Source organism: Carcharodon carcharias, chromosome 25, assembly GCF_017639515.1.
Source record: "Carcharodon carcharias isolate sCarCar2 chromosome 25, sCarCar2.pri, whole genome shotgun sequence".
In the NCBI taxonomy this organism is placed as follows: Eukaryota; Metazoa; Chordata; class Chondrichthyes; order Lamniformes; family Lamnidae; genus Carcharodon; species Carcharodon carcharias.
In genome coordinates this window covers 20,928,276-20,952,693 of record NC_054491.1, presented here as the reverse complement: position 1 = coordinate 20,952,693, position 24,418 = coordinate 20,928,276, and the positions used below count along the sequence as shown (strand labels likewise).

The 24,418-nt window shown below is 45.6% G+C and overlaps 1 protein-coding gene across 8 annotated transcripts in view; it reads left to right on the top strand.

The window, feature by feature from the left end:
* LOC121269665 (pleckstrin homology-like domain family B member 1) overlaps window positions 1-24,418 on the top strand; it is a 331,530-nt gene that overhangs the window by 124,585 nt on the left and 182,527 nt on the right. The window contains exon 1 of one of the 8 annotated variants that reach the window (XM_041174458.1): window positions 4,749-4,818. The exons of the other annotated variants lie outside the window; for them this stretch is intronic. The gene's annotated coding sequence lies outside the window, so the exon portion shown is untranslated. Of the gene's footprint in view, window positions 1-4,748; window positions 4,819-24,418 lie in introns of those variants that run through there. 8 annotated transcript variants of the gene reach the window in all.

The following is a 24,418-nucleotide window of genomic DNA, read 5'->3' as shown; positions in this document are numbered from 1 at the left end:
CCTAATTCATAGGGTCTTCTTCATAGGGTGTGGATCATTGCTGGCCAGGCCAACATTTGTTGCCCAACCCTAAATGCCCTTGAACTAAGTGGTTCATTTCAGAGGGCATTTAAGAGTCAACCACATTGCTGTGGGTTGGGCATCATGTGTAGGCCAGACCAGGTAAGGATGATAGATTTCCTTCCCTAAAGGGCATTAGTGAACCAAATGGGTGTGATGGTCACCATTCCAGAGACTAGCTTTCAGTCCCAGAATTAGTAATTGAATTTAAATTCCACCACCAGCAGGGGGATTTGAACCTCTGTGCCCAGAGCAATAGCCTGGGCCTCTGGATTGTGAATCCAGTGACATTACCGTTCTACTACCATCTCCTCTCTTCTTTCTTTTGAGGCTCAGGGAGGTTATAGAGATAGGGAGTGGCGAGATCTATAAATTTGAAGTATTGCTGGACCGGAGGCTAACATAGATCAATGGGCAGCACAAGGGGTGATAGGTGAATGGGACTTGGAGTGAACTGAGAAATGATTAATGCAAATTGAAGAGATTACTGAAGGTGAGGGAAGCAATAACAATGGCTGGGAAATGTACAGGTAACTGCTTCTATATTATTTACGGTATCAAGAATCTCTAATTAAATTGATTCAGTCTCATCCTGCGAGGGTTTGACACTCTATCTCCTCTCAGTGACGCTTGCTGGCAGCTCTCCTTATTGCAGCTCAACCCTGGTTTCTGACAGTGCTTACCTCTTATTGATGAACCTTCAGTCACAGACTAGAGTTCAACTACAACCAGGCTGCAGGAATGTAGGAACAGGAAGAGGTCATTTAGCCCCTCGAGCCTGACATTCAGTTAGATGTTCTGCACCTCAAACCCCTTTATCCAACTTTGCTCCATATTCCTTAATATCTTGGTCCAACAAAAATCTGCAAATCCAGGAGAGGTTTCAAAAACGATAGAGACAAAAATTAGGAACAATTTTTGTAGCTGTGGGGCAAGTGTCGAGTAATGAGATGAAGTTGAGAGTTCTTTCAGAGACCTGGCACAGGACCATGATGGGCTGAATGGACTCCTCTGCACTGTAAAATTCTATGATTGCATTAATCTCAGCCTTGAAATCTCCAGTTAATCCTCCAACATTGACACTCTTTTAGGGACAAGAGAGCGTTCCAGGCTTCTGCCAACATTTGTGTGATAAAGTGATTTCTGATTTCATTCCTAAGCGGCCTAGCCCTGCATTTAAACTGACCGCTCCTTGTTCTTGATTTCCACACTAGCAGAAGAAAAAGCCTCCCTTTGTCTATTCCATCGTAATGTCTCCATCTCTGGCCTCCAGGAGCTGCCATTTAGCTCTGCCTAATCCCTTCAAATTAGGAACATTAGGATCAGGATCAGGCTATTCAGTCCCTCGAGCATGCTCTGCCCCTCCACGAGATCATGCCTGAAGTACACCTCAAATCTATTTTAGCTGCCTTAGTCTACATGTGGGAAGTCTTGTGGTGCAGTGGGTGGCATCCCTACCTCTGATCTAGAAGCTCTGGGTTCAAATCCCACTTTAGAGCTTAATGGCCATAGAAGGTGTGTTCATAATGTGACCAAAAAGGCTGATCTATCAGCTTCCAATGCACCCAATAGCAGGTGGTAAGTGTGGGAGAGCTTCCTGGCCAGCCATACTGCGAAGCCAATGGCAAACCATTCCAGTACTTTGCCAAGTATAATCACAAAGCAATCCAATGGAAGTCCATGGTTTCCAAAGCCCTCTTAGGGCATGGTACCTGAAGGAGGAGGAACCTTTAATACCCTTACCCAATAAAAATCTATCAAGGAGTTCTAATTGACCCCCAGGGGAGAGAGGATTCCATGTTTCCACAAGCCTGGAATGAAGAGGTGGTGATTTAACAGAGAGAACCCCCACTCACAACCCTTAACCTTTTGATGAACTCCAAACTCTGCCCAGGAGGGAATGTTGACACTATTTTAAATCAGTGCTTAACAACTGTAATAACTCATCTATCAGTTGTTTAGTAATGCTTAAGGGTATTAGTATAAATAATTAACTAGCAATTTAATATGTTTAAGCAGCTTGTTTTAACATTCTGATGGAATTTCTTTCTTTCAATTTTGTTTCCCTCTCCTCTGCTCACCACTGTCCCATGGCTGCTGCCGGTACCTTGACCAAATGATGATAGACTTTGCAAAATAAATAAGAATGAGACTGACTTGCATTTGTATAGCGCCTCTCACAGCATCAGGACTTTCCAAAGTTTTTTACACTCAACGAGGTACTTTTTGAAGTGTAGTCACTGTTGTAATGTAGGAAATGTGGCAGCCAATTTGCACACAGCAAACTCCCACAAACAGCAATGAGATAATGACCTGATAATGTGTTTAATTGTTATCAGTTGAGGCATCAATATTGGCCAGGACACAATGGGGAGCTGCCCTCTTTTCTTCGAAATAATGTTATGTGATCTTTTATATCCGCCTGAGAGAGCTGATAGGACCTCGGTTTCACATCTCATCCAAAAGTTGGCACCTCCAGCAGTGGAGCACTCCCTCAGTGCTGCACTGGAGTGTGAGCCTAGATTACAGGCTCAAGTTTCTGGACTTGAACTTAGAACCTTCTGACTCAGACGTGATTGTGTTAAAACTGAGCTGCAGCCAACACTGAAAGGCCAGAGAGGACAATTGCCATGTTAGACAGTTCAGGAGGCTGAATGCCCAAAATCCTGCAGGCCAGCAGCTCAGTGCTGCCACTGCCAGGCTGCTGGGGGTGGGGGCGTGGGGGGGGCTGCAGCTGCTGGTGAAATTTGCACTTTGATAAATCATTTTCTCTTGGCGGGAGAGTCCAGAACAAAGAGGCATAAATTTAAAAGATAGAGCAAGGCTGTTCAGGGGTGATGTTAGAAAGCATTCCACACATCTGTGGAAATCTGGAACTCTCTCTCTCTCTCTCTCTCTCTCTCTCTAGAAGCTGGTGTTTGAAAATTGAAAATCTCAACACTGCGATTGAAAGTTGTTTGCTGAGTAAGGATATTAAGGTTACAGAACCAAGGTGGGTTGATGCAGTTAAGATAGAGATAAACCATGACTAAAACGAAAATAAAAATACCTGGAAAAACTCAGCAGGTCTGACAGTATCTGCGAAGAGGAACACAGTTAACGTTTTGAGTCCGTGTGACTCTTCAATAGAACTGTTACTCAATAGGACTCAAAACGTTAACTGTGTTCCTCTCCGCAGATACTGTCAGACCTGCTGAGTTTTTCCAGGTATTTTTATTTTTGTTTTTGTTTTGGATTTCTAGCATCCGCAGTTTTTTGCTTTTATCTTAGAGAATAAACCATGATCTGATTGAATGAATGGCAGAACAGGCTGGAGGGGCTGAATGGTCCCCTCCTGGTTCTACATTACCAATGGCCTGATAACACTGAGCATGGTTTGCAGTTTGGTTGACAAAAGCTGATGGGTTATGAGTTAGGAAGTGTGCTCACTCTCTCGTCTATCACATAAAGAATGAGATCTTGTGTGAGGTCAGGAGAGGTAATGTAAGGAAAAGTAAAGCTCTCCATCCTCAGCGAAAGGGAGATATCTACCTTATCTACACACCAGGATTTGGGCATATTGGCTATTTTCTGTCTGCAGTGAATCCCTCAGAGATTCTCTTACATCCCCCCCCCACCCCTCCCCCCACAGAATCATCTGATTCCTCTGCTGGTCTTTCGAAGGAAGTTTTCGTCACATGTGAGTGGTCAGGTTACTCCTTGACTAATTATTACTCTCCTTCAGAGTGGCTCACCGCAAACTGGCACAACTTAGACATGTCTAGTCAGAGGACAGGTTACCCTGGAAACACCCTTTTGTTATATCATTAATTCTGCAAGGATTTAGCGGCATTCTTTGGAGAGTATCTAAAGGATGACTGGAGTTTGCCCCATTGTCCATTTTATGTGTGTGTATGTGCATACGTGTGAGTGTGTATGTGTGTGTGTGAGCCCGTCTCTCACTTTCTTTGTGTGTCTATCGGTGTGTTCGTATCTCTCTTTCTCTCTGTCTCTTTGTTTCTACATTGTGTGTGTCTCTCTCTCTAAATGTGTCTCTCTTCATGTGTGTCCCTCCCTACCTGTGTGTTTGTGTGTGTGTGTCTCTACTTCTGTGTGTCTCTGTGTCTGTGTGTATATACCTGCCTCTGGTGTGTCTTTGTGTGTCTCTCTCTACATGTCTCTGCGTGTGTCTCTATCTGTGTAGGTTGTGTGTGTGTCTGCCTGTCTCCCTGCCTAAGAGAAGCAATTTATTTTTAGATAGTGCTGGGTTAGGGTGAGGGAGAAGGAGGGAGATAGCTGGAGTGCTTTTGGAGGGGGAGGAGATTGTCAGGGAGGTCAGTGGCAATGAAACTAGATCCTCGCAAAGCTCATACCAACAGAGGAATGCTCACTGATCTGCTGCGAGATGGGAAGGCCAACCCCTCGAATAGAATCAGCTGCAGCCACCATCCAGTTTTGCTCCCCTCCCCCTCACCCTCTTCCTACCAACTCCCCCACCCCCGGCCTGCCTTAACCAACACACACACACTCATCCTGTCACAAAAGCAGTATCACTGAAATTACTACTCCCGTCTGGAACAAGTTGGCGTGGCTTTGAGGACTTATTATTCAATGCTGAAAAGCGAGGGGGTGGGAAGAGGGAAGATTCCGGAGGAATACTGGGATTGATTTGAATTCAGGAGCACAGCACTGACCTCTTTTGGGACCTAGGGCAGCAGAGGGTTTAACTTGAGACGGGCGGCCTGTGCTGTCAGCCTTGAGATTGGAACCAGGAGAAAGGTGAGTGAAAAGTGTACTGACAGATTTACAAGTCTCTGCATCTGCCTCTCTTTGTTTCTTTGTGTTTTTCCCTGTCTCTTTGTGTGTGTTTCGCTGTCTTTCTTTGTGTGGGCATCGCTGTCCCTACACGTCTGTCTCCATATTTATGTGTTTCCAACTGCCCTCGGTTTGAGTGTGTTTGTGTGTGTGTGTGTGTCTGTCTGTCTATCCATCTGCGTTTCTGTGTGTGTGTCTTTATTTGTGTGTGTCTCTTTGTGTATGTCTTGAGATATGTCTGTGTTTCTGCATGTGTTGTGCTTATGTGTGTGTGTCAGTATGCCTGTGTGTGTGTGTGTGTGTGTGTTTGAGTGACTCTGTATGTGCGTGTGTCTGTGTGCATGAGTGTTTGGGCAACGGTGTGTGTATCTCTGTGTGAGTATCTGTGTATGTGTCTGTGTCTGTGAGTGTTTGGGTAACTCTGTGTGTGTGTGTCTGTGTATGTGTGTCTGTGTGTGTCTGTATATGTGTCTGTGTATGTGTTTGTATGTGTGTCTGTGCATTTGTGTGTCTTGCTCCTTTCTCTGCATTTTCTTCTTTATCTCTCTGTGCCTCCTCTCACTCTCCCCCACTCTCCAAATGACCCTTTCTCTGATTTATTCCACTGTTTATTCTTCTACTTTGTCTCTTCATCTCCCTGTTTGTGTATCTTTCTATTACTGCCTCTTACATCTTTCTCTCTGTCACTTTCTCTATTTCTCTCTCTATGTTTTTGTCCCCTTCCTCCTTTATTCTGTCTCTATTTCTCTCTATCAATTTCTCTCCCTCCGTCTCTTCATTCCTCACACTCCAGTCCTCAATTTCCCTACGTGTTTGAAGGAACTGTTTTCTATTTAGCTGTACAGACGGACAATACCGAGAGTTTATTTGAGGCTTTGATGTGAGAAATGTGATCCCTCATGAGTCACTGCAATGAGGACCCCAAACCACAGATCAAACAGCATATGGTCTCAGATCCTCCTCAGCATGAGCTGGATCAATCAAACCGAAACCAAGCCAATGAACAAAGGAAACAGATGTTCAAAATTGGTGCTGAATGTGTTCAACTTCGTCAAATTCAGACTACACTTAAAAGTACAAGTTATTTCATTTCATTAATTTTCAACTGTTTAAAAGTGTTGTTTTAATGAAATTAAAGACCTGGGTGTAAGTACGCGAAGATGTCAGAAATTACTCCAAATGAGACATCGAAAGGATCCTGATAATGTGACTAATTTTTGAGAAGAGATTTTTACAGTGTGATTCTGTATCAGATTTGTGGTGCCCTCATTTATTGGGTTCCTGATGGTCTGGTTTGCTTTCTCGATGAAATTGTTAAGGTGATTCCCTCTTTCGATGGGATCCCCATGTTGTGACTAGCTCCATCAATTAGATTCTTACTGCATGATTGGCTGTATCCAAGGGATCATTGTCCTTCAGCTCTTTGTAAAACTGACCAAGATCTGCTTGGCGGCAGTTGCACAGTTTTGGCACTTTGCACTGAAAATCACTGTGTGCGCTGTGTTTCATGTCAGTCACTGGCTTTAGGTGGAGATGAGGGAGGAATCACCCAGCCAATTGAGGTCTGAGCACTCACTTGGGAGTGGAGGCGGAGGGACATGGAGAGACACTAGTCTGATGTCAACAAGGGAATAAACGAGAGCATGAGGAAAGAGACAGTTTGAATAAAGATCTCTTTATGGATGACCATGCTTCTGATTCTTGACTAGCATTAATTCTTGCCACCACTAGTGGACTGACCATAATGGAAACTACATGAACTCCACATTTCCAATAAAGGTCATGCCCCATCTCATCATGAGACCCAGAATGGAGGGTTTTTTTTATTCATTCAAGCAATGTTGGCATCTCTGGCTGGGCCAGCATTTATTGCCCATTCCTAATTGCCCTTGAGAATGTGGTGGTGAGCTGCCTTCTTGAACAACTGCAGTCCCTGAAGTGTAGGTACACCCACAGTGATGTTAGGGAGGGAGTTCCAGGATTTTGACCCAGCGACAGTAAAGGAACAGCGATATATTTCCAAGTCAGGATGGTGAGTGGTTTGGAGAGGTACTTGCAGGTGGAGATGTTCCCATCTATCTGCAGCCCTTGTTTTTTTAGATTGTAGAAGTCACAGGTTTGGAAGGTACTATCCAAAGAGCCCTGGCAAGTTGTTGCAGTGCGTTTTGTAGATGGTAGCACTGTCGACAGCTTCTTCCATCTTTTGCTGATGAGTGAGAGTTGGCTGTTGAGTTGGTAAATGGCCAGATTGGATTTGTCTTGCTTCCTATAGACGGATAGAGCTATGGAAAACAAGATGATTTATCAGTTGATCTAAAATTTCCCCCAACAAACCCTTTGGCAACTGCTAAGTGTGGTGAAATGGGTTAGAGCAGGGCATGGAGATGTGCACTACTCTCCCAGGCTGAGGCTCCAACATCAAATCGGGTCTTTGTTCCACTCCGGCGTTTACCTGCTCAGACCACGGCCAAACTCCAAACAGCACATTTGTCAACCCAAAATTCCCTGTGTGTGTGATGCTGTCAGGGTTTCTGAGTGTAGGGATACACATTTCCCTCCATCAAGGCCCCTATGTAATGTAAAAGCTAAGTGGGAGACCCAGGCAATGATTGAAATGACAAATGCCATCTCTCATCTGTCAGTTCACAGCACCACAGTTGAAGCCTTTTCCATTCAATGTTTATTTTTCGAAAAAATCATCTTTAGAAAGCATTTGACAAGCGGTCACGGTGGTTAACTAGTTGGTTTTCTATCTGTTGAGATGAAGCATCCTACGCGATTTACATCTGATTAAGACTTCTGTTTTCCAAGGGAAGTAAGAAAGTGATGGAGCGATGCAAATTGCACTCCTCTTACTGTCCGATCACTTCTGCTAAGATCCGCAATCTCAGTCAGTGATCACTGCACAGCTGGGAGTGCCTGGGTTTCTCAAAAATCTCAGCTATAGCCATGGTTCGATTGATTCTACTTCTGAAGGACTGAGAATAGATCGTCCAATTTTACAGATCTCCGTGCATCTATTTTACTTTAAAAAAAATGTCATGACCCAGCCATTATTAATGAGCTATATGGAGCAGGAAGTACTCCAAGTTTGATCCTCAGTGTGTGCTGGGCTTGTTGATCTGAGCGGTATTTGTGCTAAAATTGACCTTATTGTTCCCACAACTGATCACCATTCAGTGATTTCTGCTAGAAAATATGTGATTGCATGTGTGAATGTACACACCTGCTCACGTGTATGTTTATGTGTAGATGCCTGTTTGTGCGGCTAGGGACAAGCTTAACTTCTTCGTGGTGTCTTTCACACTCGAGTAACTTGAATTGCTGTTGGGGATCACACGTGAAGAGTGATCATTTGAGAGGGACAATGCAGGGCAGACAGTTTCCTTCATAACATTAAAAAAATCAACACTTTTTGAAGACAAATTGAGATGGGGTGGGGGGAAAGCATCATATGGCCTAATTCAAGATCAAATGCAGAAAGCTTTCTTCCTTTGGGACTCCATGTGTTACTAGGATAACAAACAAAATATTAAGCATTGCGTCAGGATATGTTCAGAACTCAATTGAAAATCATTTCAAAACTTAAACAGGAAACTGAGATTCAGTGTAAAGCTCAGTTATGTGCCGGCCCATGTCCCCTGGAGTTGCACTTGAACCCTTCCCTGTGGAAAACTGGAATGAGAATTTTGTTTTCCATTTTTGGAATGTTAAGCTTGTTTGTAGTTCATTCTTGGGATAAGAGTGTTGTGAGCAGGGCTGGCATTTATTACCCATCTTGAGCTTCCTTTGAAAAGATGGGAGCGGGCAGCCTTTTCAAAACACTTCAGTCCCGTGTTTGTTCTAGTTTGATACAAAGTAATGGCTGACTAGCCCATTTCAAAGGGAAATTAAGAGTCAAAGGAAATGAGCTTGCATTTATATAGCGCCTTTTACAACCTCAGAACGTCTCAAAGCATTTAATATCCAATAAAATACTTTATGAAGTAGGAAACACAGCAGCCACTTTGTGGACATCAGGATCCCACAAGCAAACCTGTTGGTGTGGGAACTGGGGTTATACAAAGGGCAGACCAGGTAAGCACAGTGGATTTTCTGCCTTGTTGAAGCATTTGTTTTTATTATGACAATCCAAAATCATGATCATTCCTATTGAAGCCTGGTCTTTATTTCCATTGGTGTTCAATGGTTTAATTGTTCTGTGCTCATTTGTGTTAGTCTGGTAACTGAAATATGCCCATTGTACTTGATTGATTAAGCCGAGGTGTTGATTCAGAGTTAAAGTAAATAGAAAGACCTAGAAGCTGAATTGTAAGCATGAGTGAGGGGATTTTGTGATTGCAGAGATTTTTTAAGGAACTGTAAATAAACCTGTTCTACACTTAGTGTCATCTCTGTATTGCTCTGAGGTAAATTAGATATATAAAACAAACTGTCAGATACACTATATTTCCCAATTTTTAAACACCGCATTCAAATTGAGGTAGGATTTGACCCTGAGCTCAGCTTCCAATCTCATATTCTCTCCATCACCAAAACCACCTAATTCCAGCTCTGTAACATCACCCGGCACCAACCCTACCTCAACTTTTGCGCTGTGTAGATCCTCATCTGTGCCATTGTTACTTCTAGACTCTGGTGCTATCTCATGGCTGGTCTCCCATCTACCATCCTATATAAATGTGAACTCATCTAAAACTCTGCTACCCGCATCTGAATTCATACCAAGTCCCATCCACCCATCAGCCTTATGCCCGCTGACCTACATTGGTCTCAGTCTGGCAATGTCTTGATTTTGAAATCTTCTCCCTTCATCAAGTTTTCAAATCCCTCCATGTGGCCTCACCTGTCCCTATCTTTGTAACCTCCTCCAGCCCCACAATCCTCCAAGACCACTGCGCTCCTCAAATTTTGGCCCCTTGAGCATCTCCAATTTTAACTGCTCTACCATTGGTGGCCATGCCTTCAGATGACTGGGCCTTAAGCTCTGGAATTCCCTCCCTAAACCTCTCCATCTCTCTATCTCTCTTTTCTTAAGATGGTCCTTAAAATCTACCTCTTTGGCCAAGCTCCTGGGCACCTTCCTTAGTATCGATGATGCAGGCATGTCGGTGGGTATCAAATTTTGTTTGGTGGCAGTCAAGCAGTTTGGGATGTTTTACTGGGTTAAAGGAGCTATCTAAATGTAAGATGTTGTTATTTGTGATTTGGGACTCTCAGCAGTGCTGCTCACATGGCGAATTCTACTCTTTGAATTAATTTTGTATTTGCTGCATTGAACTTGTTATTTTTGCTGATGTGCATTAATAGAAAACACTTTATGAAATGGTTTCGCTGTTCTCCTTTGGATAAGTGTTATCTTCTGGAAGTTAGGAAAAGAACTTTTTAAGAAGATTTGTTAAGAAGGACCTCACTCGCAAAGGTTGGAAAGCATTGAGCTGCAAGAGAAGGAGATTGAAGCTGGATGTTTAAGACAGTTTGGAATAGCACAAAGTAGTCATGGCCTGGAGAGACTGCCAGTGTGTTGAGTGCCATATCAGCTGAATGCAAAAGGAAAGGGGACAGATTACTAGGGAATAGCGAACATAAGAAATAGGAGCTGGATTAGGCCACACAGTGCCTCAAGTCTGCTCCATCATTCAATACTATCATGATTGATCTCCTACCTCAACTCCACTTTCCAGCACCATCTCCATATCCCTTGATTCCCTCCAAAAGTCTATCGATTGCAGTCTTGGATATGCTCAACAGCTGAGCAAGCACAGCCTCTGAGATTCCAAAGATTCGCAACCCTTTGAGTGAAGAAATGTCTTATCTCATTCCTAAATGACCGACTCCTTATTCTCAGGCCATGGACCCTTAGTTCTAGACAGGTAGGATGAACCTGCCGAGCCCTTTCAGAATTTTGTACGTTTGAACGAGATCACCTCTCATTCTTCTCAACTCCAGAGGGGTAATGGGCTCAGTGTCCCAGCAGGAGGGAGACAGGAACGATGTGAGTAGATGATAGACATGGATCTGAATTGTAGGACAAATCCTAAAGTGTTAAACTGACTTTTCTCACTCCCTGCTCTGTCAAAGACTCATGGATGTCTCAGAAGTTGACAGTAGATTTCCACATTGTAAAATTGATTTTTCACAACTTTACAGCCTTGCTGGCTCTATTTTATGGCGAGTAACTACTTCTCATGAGCTAATAAAATAGATAAACTGAATTTTCAGGCTATTGAACTAATACCGTGTGTTATGTCTCAGCCAATCTCTCCTCACATTGCAATGGGCTCAGCAAGCATTAATTGGAACAATTCATTACAAAGGGTGGGTTTCCATCTCTCCTGTCTGAGGGGTTCCCATGTAAATATTAACACATCCACAGTGAACCCCAACCCTATACCCTCTCATCCCTGCTAATTGGGACCCCATTGAATTAGGGACACATTCCAGAGGACCCCTGCAAATAGTGACACATTCCAGGGGCTGAGAAGAGTATCAGCTACCAAAACTATCATTCAGAACCATTAATTAGAATGCAAGAATGGAAACTATGACCAGCTCAACAAGTATAGAAAATATTGATAATCGAATAACATGCAGTGGATGATGTCCTTTGGGACCTCTTTCTGATCTCAGTGTGGAAACTAGTTTGAAAATCTAAGCTTCATGACAGAATGGTGAGTCGTTCTGACAGAATGATGGGATCTGCCAGTGAAATTTGAGCGTTTCAGTGCTTTCAATAGTTGAATGAGAATCGATGGTGATAAACCTGTTTCTACGTGAGCATTTGGACACAGTCTCTGAATTCAAGTAGGGAATAGCGAACATAAGAAATAGGAGCTGGATTAGGCCACACGGTGCCTCAAGTCTGCTCCATCATTCAATACTATCATGATTGATCTCCTACCTCAACTCCACTTTCCAGCACCATCTCCATATCCCTTGATTCCCTCCAAAAGTCTATCGATTGCAGTCTTGGATATGCTCAACATAACAATGACATTGCAATGGGGCAGCCACATAGATCCACACTGCGTTGGAGAGTCAGTGTCTGCAAGATGGAACTTGTAAGTTATTATAAACTGTGATAGGTAATGTTCTAAACCTTAAATGATCCCTTTATTATTCGGTTTGAACTTCAATAAAACCTAAAATTAGTTCAGCATGAGAATGGTACGGTGAGTGGTCATGTTCCCTGAAATCAGTGTTTATCTACAACAACTTGCATTTATATAGCTCATTTAACATAGTAAAATGTTCCAAGGCACTTCCTAGGTATGCAATTGGTCAAAATTTGACACCGAGTTGCATAAGGAGATGTACAGATGACCAAAAGCTTGGCCCAAAAGGCAGGTTTTAAGATCCTAACGGAGATGGAGAGGTGGTGAGGTTCAGGGAGGAAATTTCAGAGCTTAGGATCTCGGCAATTGAAAGCACAGCCGCCAATGATTGAATTAAGAGGGGGTGCACAGGACACCAGACAAGGAGGAATGCAGATATCTCAGAGGATTGTAGGGCTGGAGGAGGTAAGGCCATGGAGGGATTTGAAAAGGAGAACGAGAATTTTTAAATTTGAGGCATTGCTTGACCAAAGCCAGTGTAGGTCAATGAGCACAGAGGGATGATGGGTGAATGGGACTTGCTCTGAGTTAGGATATGGAGAGCAGAGTTTTGGATGATCTTTATCAGCCTTCCCTGGTGTTCATTCAGGCACTTCGCCCGACAGTGAGTGATGAACAAAGTCTCGGAGTCCTCTGGGGAAGGGAGAACGCATTCCATTCAAACTTAACTTTTAATCATTGAGAAGAAAACTCTTCAATCTAGATGAATTCATTCTTTTCAAATATCAGCTCTAACGTCTCCTCGCTATAGCAGGTGCTTGTATACCGGAGTCCACTGTCTGCCAATCAGCCCTTGCCATCTTCACTGATGAATCTTGCTGCCTGATTGCCATCATGCTGAATTGCCAATGGTCCAGGATTACCCTGGAGCCTTCAGGAATGAGAGACTAATCTCCTGGACCTCCATGAGCAAAGTGTACGAGGAAAATTATCGGGGCATGAATGAAACTTGTGGTTTCAACATTATTTTTGTTTCATCAGTTTCATTTCTGGTTTATAAAAAATACTGTTTGACCTACAGTCAACAACCAACTAATCGGGTAATGAAGAGTCCCTTTGCTTTTTGATTGGCTGTGAGAAGGCAGGGCACCATGGGATTGGATGTGTTGGCTGATCTATGGCAGGAGAGTGAATGGGGTTGGGGGTGTGGGTTGCCAGAAGGACATCATTTAATGAAACCTCGATGAACATGTCCAGTCAGAGTTGGCAATCCTATCACCATGACATTATCATGGACCAGTGAAGAACTTGAGCTGAGGGAGTAAGGTTTAGCAATTTGAAAGTAGGGAGTTGTCTTACAAATCCTGGAATCCAGTATTTTTTTATTCATTCATGGGATTGGATTTACTGGCTAGGCCAGCGTTTATTGTCCATCATAGTTGCCCTTGAGAAGGTGATGGTGAGCTATCTTCCTGAACTGCTGCAGTCCATGTGGTGTAGGTACACCCACAGTGCTGTTAGGAAGGGATTTCCAAGATTTTGACCCAGTGACAGTGAAGGAACGGCGATATATTTTCAAGTCAGGATGGTGAGTGACTTAGAGGGGAACTTCCAGGTGGTGGTATTCCCATCTATCTGCTACCCTTGTCCTTCTAGATGGTAGTGGTCATGGGCTGTTGAAGGAGCCTTGGCAGGTTCCTGCAGTGCATCTTGTAGATGGTACACACTGCTGCTACTGTGCACAGTGGTGGAGGGAGCGAATGTTTGTGGATGGGCAGCCAGTCAAGTGAGCTGCTTTGTCCAGGATGGTATCAAGCTTCTTGAGTGTTGTTGGAGCTGCACTCATCCAGACAAGTGAAGGGTATTCCATCACACTCCTGACTTGTGCCTCGTAAATGGTGGACAGGCTTTGGGGAGTCAAGAGGTGAGTTACTCGCCACAGGATTCCTAGCCTCTGACCTGCTCTTGTAGCCACAGTATTTATATGGATAGTCCAGTTCAGTTTATGCTCAATGGTAACCCCCAGAATATTGAAAGTGGGGGATTCAGTGATGATAATGCCATTGAATGTCAAGGGGCAATGGTTAGATTCTCTCTGTTGGAGATGGTCATTGCCTGGCACTTGTGTGGAGCGAATGTTATTTGCCACTTGTCATCCCAAGCCTGGATATTGTCCAGGTCTTGCTGCATTTGGACATGGACTGCTTCAGTATTTGAGGAGTCGCGAATGGTGCTGAACTTTGTGCAATCATCAGTGAATATCCCCACTTCTGACCTTATGATGGAAGAAAGATCATTGATGAAGCAGCTGAGGATGGTTGGGCCTAGGACACTACCCTGAGGAACTCCTGCAGTGATGTCCTGGAGCTGAGATGATTGATCTCCAACAACCACAACCATCTTCCTTTGTGCTAGGTATGACTCAAACCAGCGGAGAGTTTCCCCCTAATTCCCAATGACTCCAGTTTTGCTAGGGCTCCTTGGTCAAATGCTGCCTTGATGTCAAGGGCAGTCACTCTCACCTCAGCTCTGGAGTTCAGCTCTTTTGTCCATGTTTGAACCAAGGCTGTAATGAGGTCAGAGGCTGAGTGACCCTGGAGGAACCTACACTGAGCACCAGGGAGCAGGTTATTGCTAAGCAAGTTCTGCTTGATGGCACTGTTGATGATCCCTTCCATCACTTTATTGATGATCAAGGGTAGACTGATGGGGCAGTAATTGGCCGGGTTCGATTTCTCCTGCTTTTTGTGTACAGAACATACCTGGGCAAATTTCCACATAGCCGGGTAGATGCCAGTGTTGTAGCTGTGCTAGAAAAGCTTGGCTAGGGGTGCGGCAAGTTCTGGAGCACAAGTCTTCAGTACTATTGCCAGAATATTGTCAGGGCCAATTGTCTTTGCAGTATCAGTGCCTTCAGCCGTTTCTTGATGTCATGTGGAGTGAATCGAATGGCTGAAGACTGGCATCTGTGATGCTCGGGACTCCTGGAGGAAGCTGAGATGGATCATCCACTCGGCACTTTTGGCTGAAGATTGTTGCGAATGCTTCAGCTCTATTTTTTGCTCTGATGTGCTGGGCTCCCCAATCATGGAGGATGGGAATATTTGTGGAGCCTCCTTCTCCAGTTAGTTGTTTAATTGTCCATCACTATTCACAACTGGATGTGTTAGGACTGCAGAGCTTAGATCTGATCCATTGGTTGTGAAATCGTTTAGCTCTGTCTATCACTTGCTGTTTATCCTGTTTGACACGCAAGTAGCCCTGTGTTATAGCTTCTGAAGATTGACACCTCATTTTTAGGTATGCCTGGTGCTGCTCCTGGATGCCCTCCTGCACTCTTCATTGAGTATGAGAAAGATTCCTTAAATAGGCCAAGTGTCTGGTCTTAACCAGTCTCCTTGGTAACGCATTCCAGCTCAAAATTATGATCTGATGTTTATTGAAACAGCAACAGCTTTTGTTTTATAGGTGTGAATCCACATTCCCAGTGAGAGAGAGCCATGGTCCGAGGGATCATGAATCAAGCACGTTGTCTCCCTGTAGGTCAAGAAAGCTTACGAGCGGAATTGTCCCAGGTTTGTACTAAGTGCGGTAGCGGGTGGGTAAAACCACGTTTTACCCGGCAGCCACAATGGCGGCTTTTCAAGCCATATTGTCCCAAAACCGCCGCATTAGTTATGCATTCCCGGGAAACGCCGTTTCCATGGTGGGCAGGCTCTCATTCGCCTGTCACGTCATCACCTCACTGCTTCATCATACCAGGCACCGTGTTTAAAGTCCAGCCACACGCACATCTCAGTGCTTCCAGCCTACGATTACTGCAGGGAAGAAGTCCATGAAAGCAAGAAGGCTGCAGCCCCCAGGTTTAGTGACGTGTCACTGGAACACCTTTTGGATTCCATGGAGGCCCTCCGGGATGTCCTCTACCCCCAGCTCTGGCCGCAGGACGGGCAGCAGCATCACCAATCCAGCATTACAGCCGGTGGCAGTGGTGGTCAGTGCCAATACCCTTCAAAAGAGGACAGCCACCCAGAGCCGCTAGAGGACGATTGATCTGCTCCATTCTGCCAGGGTAACTCGCTCTTCCCATCACTCTCAACTCACACACTCACAAACCCATCACACATCCACAGGGATCTCACACCTCAAGGGACAACACCACTGACTCTCACACACACCCTCTCATCTGCATCAGGCTCATATCCTCTCGAGCTCGCGCCCTCATCCCATCCTTGGCTCCGCTCACCACACAAACATTCCACGCTGTGCACCGTGTCCTGCTCACACTCTCTCCACCTGTTCCCATGCAGGAGAAGTCTGCCCACATCAACAGGGAGAGGTCCCAGACCGGGAGCTGAGTGACCCACATTAGGCCCCTCACTCACTTTGAGGAGTGTGCCATCGCGCTGACTGGTGAGGATGTGGACTGTGCCTGCGGTGGTTGTGAGGTTGGCAGTGAACACCCACCTGAGGATCCTGCACCACATCATCCCTCCCTCAACGCAACTGTGAGCTCTCTCTCTCCTGCTTTTGACGCTGTTGCCATGAACTATTATCTCTGCTTTGGTTCACAGGGAGCTCTGCCAAGGGACCGACACACTCAGCCAGCCAGTCTCTCAGCTCCATTCACCTCCTCATCTGCAGCCAAGAGGACACCTCGTCCAATGAAGAGCTGGAAATAAGCAGCCTGGAAGACCCTCCACCAGCGCACAGACACACACCTTGGTGGGACCTAGATCTAGAACAGACTCAGGTCCACAACCTGGTGGTCACCGCATGGACACATGTCCGCAGCAGGAAGAGGCAGGTTCAGCCCAGCTCCCCAACATTCAGCGGACTGCCGGGAAGAGACATCTGTGAGGCCTGAGTCAGATGATGAACGTCTGGATTTGGCCTTCCAACTCATCCTGGAGAGTCAGCAGAAGGCGGGGGAACATCACACAGAGCTTTTGGAAACCCTCAGCAGAGTAGCATGTGACTCGGAGGAATATGTCCACCTGCTCTCTGTTGCAGTGGTGCCCACATGTGCACACATGGAGATCTCTGTTGAGAGGATGGTGGAGACCCTGTCCAGCAGAACACGGAGATGTGTGCAGGACCGGGTGAGTTTCTGCAGTGGCAACACGAGAGGGCAATGGGGCATCCCCAACATCCCTCCAGATGCTCCTTCCCCTCAAGAAGTTAGGCCGGGGCCCTCGGGCACCCGAAGGGAGGAGGAGCAGCAGCCGGACACCCCTGGGTCATCCACTCAGGAATCTCAGAAGCTGTCCACTCCCTCCGAGTCCCCTTTGCCTGTGATCCCCTCAACCTCATCCCCTGTCAACCCAGAGGGAGGAGCCGGCCCACAAGTGATTCTGGAGGGAAACGTGTGTGTGGCAGGGCCTTTCAGAGCCTTGTGCAAGCCTCTCCCACAAACGCAGATCCTTCACATTTCACACTCACCTCAATGTCCATTTTCAATGCTGCCTGTTGGGGTTCGCTTTCAGTTGTCCATCTGAGCTGACCTGCATCTCCACCCACCCACTGATCACACTCCCATGCAGCACCCAAGCTCGCCCACCATGACTCTCATTTCACTTTCGATTTGTCCAGCATGTTCTGGATTCACGTTTTCATCAGCTTTCTCCTCCCCCAATCATCCATTTCCTTTCCCCCATCACATTTACCACCCCCCACCCACTATTCCCCCCCCCCCCCCCTCCCCAAACCCCACCATCTCCAGCTAGTGACCTACAGCTACAAGCCTTTTCCTTCGGGGATGTCCAGGTGAACATGCACGTTCCCTTCCTTTTGAAAATCCCATCCCTGTCCACATTCACCTCCCCGACATCCTCCTTCCCACCCCTGGGGTCTGTGTCTGCCTCCGGGTCCCCACCAACCACCCTCGCTGTCCCTTCTACCAATCCCATCAAGCCCTCGCCCTCCCTCCGTACCACCTCATTCTGCCCTCGGTCATTCTCACCCTTCCTCCATACCGCGCCCACCCTCAGTTCACTCCCCAGGAGGCAAACATGGGCCTATCAGACCCCTCCCTTGCACATTCACCTGCACATGTCCCCTTCCAGACCCCTTCCCCCACCTCTTTGCACCCCTTCCCCCCTTCGCACTCCTTCAAACCCCAGAACGCCTTCCCCCTGCTTCGTGCTCCCACCTCCCCCTCCCCAGAATTCCCCCCCACTTACTCCCTCCCCATTCCTGACTCCTTCTTCCACCCTTATTCTTGCGCCACCCTTAACCCCTTCCCCCCCGATTCCTTCCTCCAACTTTACCTCATCCTCCAGCCTCACTTCTTCCTCCAGCTTTACTCCTCCCCCCTTCCCGACTCCTTCCTCCACTCTTACTTCTTCCTTCACCCTTACTCGCTCCATTCTCTACACTCCTTCCTCCCCCCAGACTCCCTCCCATCTCCACACTCCTTCCTTCCCCTGGACTCCCTCCCTCCACCCTCCTTCCCCTCTCCGCACTCCTTACCTTACAGCTTCCACCCCCCCTTACACCTACCTCCCTAGCTGCCATCTTCTTCCTCCGTTACCCCCTCCTCCCCCCCGTATTCCCTCTCCCCATTCCCAGCCTTCCCCTGACACCTTCATTCCCCCACTCCCAACCTCACTTCCCTGACACCTCTTTCTCTCCCAGCCGATCCTAGACCTTCCTCTCCCACCCCCTCGACCATCATCTGTTGTGAGCGTCAACGATGACTTTCCACTTTCTGTGCACTAATTCACAGCAGAGCCATGTCCATGAGAATCTGCCCAGCATGCCATGGATGTTCCTCCGGTGTGTTGTTGCTGTTGGGCTCCAGTATCCTCTGCTCCTCGGATGCCTGCGATGTGAGCAAAGCCCTGGCGGGTAAGACCCGACTTCTGCACGTCACACTTGTCAAGACGTGTTCTACACTGGCGTGTTTTCCTGCCGACGTGGGCAGACGATACAGCAAGCTGAGGGGGTGAGTCCGGCCGGGTGGCTCTATAATGATATGCCGATGTATTACAATGAGGTTCCCAACGTCCGATGGTGGGGAACGCAGCCCATCATCAGTGGGCAGAGCGGACGCTCACAAATTGGTTTCACAATGTCATGAAACCGATTTTTGACCTTCCCTCCATATTGTCCGCTCACATCACTGAATACGCCCGACGCCAGTGGGCACAGACGATTCCGCCCTGTGTCTTAATATTCTCAAATCATTTTACAAGAACAACCTCCACTTCCAGGCTGAAAATCAGATACTATTTAAAAAAATGTACCTTTCATGGCCTCAGGACATCCCAAAGCATTAACACAGCCAATGGCTGCTAGTGAAGGGCAGTCACTGTTATAATGTAGGAAATGCAGCAGCCAGTTTGAGTGCAGTAGAATCTTTCATGTTTCCCTGTGGGTAGCATTTTCGTCACTGAGCTGAGCCAGAAGTCTGTGGGTTCAAGTCCCACTCCAGAGACTTGGAGTGGGACTGATCTAGGCTGACACTCCCAGTGCAGTACAGAGGGAGTGCTACACTGTCGGAGGTACCAGGTAAGATGTTAAAACGAGGCCCCAACTGCCTTCTTAGGTGGACATGGAAGATCTGATGGCGTTATTTCAAAGAAGAGAGGCAATGGGACAACGTAACTTGGTGCGAGCCTAGGATATGGTCAGCTGAGCTTTGGATGAGCTGAAGTTTTTACCGGGTACAAGGCAGAAGTTGGCCAGGAGTTGGACTAGTCGAGCCTGGGGTAACAAAGGGGGGGATGAGGGTTTCTGCTGCAGTTGAGCTGAGGAGGAGTTGGAAATAGGTGATATCTGGATCTCACATGAAGAATGGGAGAGATATTGCTGAAAAAAGACACATGATGTCAAAACTTTCATTTTGCATCTCATCAGGACAGAAGCAAGAAAACCAATTTTCGAAGGGATCAACAATTTGTACTACGTGAGAAAGGCTGCTGATTGGTTGGCAAGTTGATTTTGATTGGTCGAGGCATTGCCATGGAGAATGCACCAGGGAACCATTGTCCCCCAAGCTTTTGTTTAATTCGAAAAAGGCACAATGCCCAGATATGTTCCTTTTGCCTGCAGAGGACAGGTCTCTGTATATGAATATATGTAGCTTCTGTTATGATCACAGCTGGTGTTAATTGCTACACAAACCAAATCCCAGAGGGAAACTTGGCTGAGGGGCCACAACCTTTTGTTTTGTATTCTGAAAGTGGGAAGGAGACGCACTGATCTCAGGAGTAAGAGGTCCTGTAATATTTTTGGGATTTTAAAAATTAAAAGTAAAAGTTTTATTAACAAAAATGAAAGCAAACTTAAACACACAAAATTATAGTTACACAATTTAGGTTAGTCTTACAAAACATTCCCCCAAAAACTCTCTACTTGGTCAAACCCACAAGTAAACACCTTCCAGGCAATACTCCCTTATAGATGTCTACTATGAAATCCAGTAATAATATGCAAGGCAAACTGCTGTAGCTTCAATAAAGACGTACCATAAGACCTTTACCCTCTTCCACTCTGCAATGGAATCCACTTCAGAATAAAACTGCTTGCTGCAGCCCAAGACTTTTCTGGCTTGATTGGATGGTGATTCAAACTGCATCCTCTCCCAGCCCAGAGCTCCAGCTGTAGTTCAACAGCTCAAACAGCTCCAGCTAGCTCCATAGCTCCATCTCAACAGCAACTCTAAAATACCTTTTTTTCCTTTCATCTCAGTTCCATTGTTCTCACACCTCTTTGAAACTCAAATATAAGATCTTTCATGTTCCCACCTTGTCTTTGCTTTCGGGTCAATAAAATATAACATCCCCACTACAATTTACCTGTGGTACTCCTGCAAGATGCACTCCCCTTTCATATTCAAACAAACTCTCTAAAAATGCAAATATTAAATCTAACCAATTTACTTGTACCTCAAACTTAACACCTCTATCCTTTTCATGTTTCCAACCCCCCAGACAACCTGATTCCTATAAATCTCTTGCCCAGTTTAATTAAGTCACACACACACAGACACCCAGTCTTCTTTACAGGATAACACAATATTCCCCGAAAATATTTTTATAAAAAAATTCCATTTTCAAACTTATAGCAAGCATAAGTGAGCCATATTGCGAGCTAGAATGATAATCTTAAATTAGTTGTTAGTGTAATTCTTAGCACACTCAGGATACTTCAGCAAGTGCTGTCCATTTGCAAAATTACATCTTAATGTTAGCCATTATGTCCAGTGTTTTACAAGCACAGACTGGTTGAGTACGGTCAGTACTCTGCTTATTGCAAACAGCTGAAGAGAAATGCTGATTGATACGATCCACCAGTCATTTGGATGTACGGCCTACGATGTGATTCCGTGATTGGGCAGCACTTACTGAAAAAGTGTGCTAACAGTTACACTGACCACCAATTTAAGAATATCAGTCAGGCTGGCAATGTGACTCACTTCTGTTTGTTAGAAACTGCATCTATCCGTCCACAGCTACCTGGCATCTAAAGGCAAAAAGAACATGTCCAGGCATTGCCTTTTTTGAATTAAACAAAAAGTTTTGGGAGACAATAGCTCCCCAGTGCATTGTCCATGGCAATGCCTTGACCAGTCAGAGTTGACTTGCCAACCAATCAGCACTCTTCTCATGTAGTATAAATTGTTGCTCCCCTTGAAATTTGGTATTCTTGTGTCTGTCTTGTTGGGGAAAGACAAAAGGCTTTGAAAGCATGTCTTTATTTTTTCAGCAATACTTAAGTTCTGTACTACCAAATGATTAATGGGAGAGATATGAGAGTGTGACAGGCCTCAGTGAGTCGCATCAGAGATGAATGACAGGCAAAAATAATTCTAAGGTTTCCAACACAGAGATGTTTTTCCTGGCAGCTGTGACATTGCTAAACATGGATTACCAGAGATTTCAAATCATCAGTTATTTTATGATGGTTTGAATTAACTTCATGAATGTGGCTTTTGGGCAGATCTTAATTTCATATGAAAATAAAACTATTTCAGGATCTATAATTACATTTTTTTTTGCTTATTTGATTCTCGTAGTCCTTAAGCTGTGACAGTGAGCACAATTCCCTGTTGGGTCTCTCAGACTGTGCACTCTTTGCAAGATGTTTTAAGCTTGTGTTTGTTTGTCTGGTTCCGCTAGCAGCATTTGATCAGTGGTTTGTAGGGGAAATTAGGCCACGCATTGACAGATGTCGAGTTCAAAGGGTCATATCACTGTTGGAGACTCTTTCCCCCAAATCTATTGTCACTGAGTTATCACACTCAACGTAAACGTCACTGAGTGAGAAGACCAAGGAGGAACAAGTTAGATAATTAGTGACAGCTCATCTTAATTCAGGTTGGACCACACCGCAGATTCAGTCAATTACTTTAACAGCAAACGATGCCAGCACTAGGTCACGTACATAAATGATATTACAGTGCAGAAACAGGCCATTTGACCCATCTAGTCCATGCCTGTATTCATGCTCCACACAAACCTTCTCCTACTCTTCTCCATCTCACTCCATCACCACACCCTTCTATTCCTTTCTCCATCATGTGTTGATCTAACTTCCCCTTCAATGCATTTCCGCCATTTGCCTCAACCACCTCATGTGGAAGCGAGTTCCACGTTCCCACCACTTGCTGAGTAAAGAAGATTTTCCTGAAATCCCTATTGGAAATATTTGTAACTAACTTATATTTATGGCTCCCAATTCTGGTCTCCCCAATAAGTGAAAACATTTTCTTGCTGTCTACGCCATCTAAACTCGTCATAATCTTTGGATTCTTTGGAATATTTCAGTCTAACATTGGAACACTAACCTTTCACTGCCTTTGATTGAGAGATTGAATTCACTTGAAACAATCTGGATATAAAAAGCTGGTGTCAGTAAAAGTGACCATCAACTTTTTGGATTTTCAAAAAAACCCAACTAGTTCACATAACGTCCTTTAGGGCAGGAAATCTGCCGTCCTTACCTGGTCTAGCCTACATGCACTGCAGTGGTTCAAGAAGGCAGCTCAACACCACCTTCTCAAGGGCAACTAGGGATGGGCAATAAATGCTGGCCACATCCCATGAAAGAATTTTTTAAAAATGTGACTCCAGTCCCATACCAACGTGGATGACTCTTAGCTGCTCTCCGGAGTGCCCTAACAAGCCAATCGGCCATAGCAAACCAAAGAAGGCCCATGACCACTTTCTTAGAGTATCTGGGATCAGCAAAACCCTGGGAATTAATCTGAAAACAATTGAAGAAAATAACTTCTGTTTAGTAGTGAGTATGGGGTTCAAATAGAACGAGAGCAGTGATGTTTTCAGTTCTCTGATTAGCATTTTGCCACTGCGATTTCTGCTATAAAGTTAGATTGATATCTCATGCAAGACTAGGTTTGTCGAGTTATTAATCACAGCATGCTGCTGTCACTGCTTGTCTCATTCTCAGTCGAGTGGATTGAGGTGTCAGGAAATCTGTCATCAACCTATGATTGATGTTCAAAGCGAGAATGTCTTATTTCTACATGTTCCACGTTCTTTTTAAATTTCCTTTCATTATTTTGCCAGGCTGCAGCTAATAAAACTGGTGCTGACAGCATGCATAACAGGGTCCCAGTGACTGTGTTTGTGTGTGTGTGTGTGTGTGTGTGTGTGTAACAGGGCTGAGTGTCCAAGCACTGACTCTGGTGGAATTTTACGGCCGCCCCCACCAGCAGGATTTTCCGGTCCTGCCGAAGTCAATGGAGTTTTGAACAGCTCGCCACATTTCCAACCTGCCCCCAACCGCGACAGGGCTGTAAAAGTCCGCCCTGTGTGTGTATAACAGGCCTGGGTGTCCCAATCACGCAATGACTACCTCCAACAAGAGGGAATCTAACCATCATCTCTTGACGTTCAATGGCATTACCATTGCTGAATCCCATACTATCAACATCCTGGGAGTTGCCATTGACCAGAAACTGAACTGGACTAGCCATATAAATACTGTGGCTACAAGGAGCAGGTCCGAGGTTAGGAATCCTGCAGCAAGTAACTCACCTCCTGACTCCTCAAAGCCTGTCCCAGTTTACAAGGCACAAGTCAGGAGTGTGATGGAATACTCCCCACTTGCCTGGGTGAGTGCAGTTCCCACAACACTCAATAAATTTGACACCATCCAGGACAAAGCATGCCGCTTGAGTGGCACCCCATCCACAAACATTCACTCCCTCCACCACTGACGAACAATAGCAGCAGTGTGTACCATCTACAAGATACAATGCAGGAATTCACCAAGGCTCCTTAGACAGCACCTTCCAAACCCATGACCACTACCGCCTGGAAGGATGAGGGCAGTAGACACCTGGGAACACCACCGCCTGCAAATTCCTCTCCAAGTCACTCACCATCCTGACTTGGAAATATATCACCTTCACTGTTGCTGGGTTAAAATCCTGGAACTCCCCTTCCTAACAGCGCTGCGGGTGTATCTACACCATAGGGACTGCAGTGGCTCAAGGAGGCAGCTCATCACCACCTTCTCAAGGGCAATAAATGCTGGCC